At 61.3% G+C, this 713-nt stretch overlaps 1 pseudogene; it reads left to right on the top strand.

Moving 5' to 3' along the window:
- The first annotated feature begins 43 nt into the window (after window positions 1-43).
- Window positions 44-707, top strand: LOC107125397 (annotated as a pseudogene).
- The last annotated feature ends 6 nt before the right edge of the window (window positions 708-713 follow it).

Below are 713 nucleotides of genomic sequence, written 5' to 3'. Positions count from 1 at the left end.
CCCAAACCCCTCAGCCTTTCCTCATAGGGGTTGGTTGACAGAGAGAGAGAGAGTTGCGCACACTTTTCACGATTCCGCTCCTTTCCCCTCCCAGGTTGGTGTGCCTGAGCAGCGGGTCAAACGCTGTGCTCTTCAGCTGGCAAGTGCCTTGGACTACATGGAGACCAAGGGGTTGGTCCACCGTGACGTCAAACCAGAGAATGTGCTGCTGTGTGATCCCGAGTGTCGGCGCATCAAGCTGACTGACTTTGGGCTGAGCTGCCCGCGGGGCCACCTCATCGAGGCCTTGCCAGAGAGTCTGCCCTACACGGCGCCCGAGTTGTGTGTCCTGGGCCCCAAGGCTCGCCTGGAGGCCCAGCCCAGCCTGGACACGTGGGCCCTGGGAGTGCTTCTCTTCTGTGTGCTCACTGGCTACTTCCCCTGGCTCACGGCCATGCCCACCGACCGGCATTACCGCACTTTTGCCTGCTGGCACCGCAGCCCTCGCTTTGCCCCACGGCCACCTCACTGGGAGCGTTTGACGCCCCCAGCACTGGAGATGCTGAAGGGCCTGCTGATGCCCAACCCTGCTCACCGTCACCCTGCCAAGGAGGTGATGAATTATATCAAAGCTCCTTGGTTGTTGCCAGAGACCCAGAGCCGGGTCTGGCCCAGCAGGGACCATCTTTTGGGCACTAGTCGGCGGTGCTGAGAGACAAGGCCAGATGAGCAGA

The sequence above is a fragment of the Gekko japonicus genome, unplaced genomic scaffold (genome assembly GCF_001447785.1).
Source record: "Gekko japonicus isolate JY-2015 unplaced genomic scaffold, Gekko_japonicus_V1.1 scaffold62117, whole genome shotgun sequence".
Taxonomy (NCBI): domain Eukaryota; kingdom Metazoa; phylum Chordata; class Lepidosauria; order Squamata; family Gekkonidae; genus Gekko; species Gekko japonicus.
This window is presented reverse-complemented; position numbering and strand designations above follow the sequence as displayed.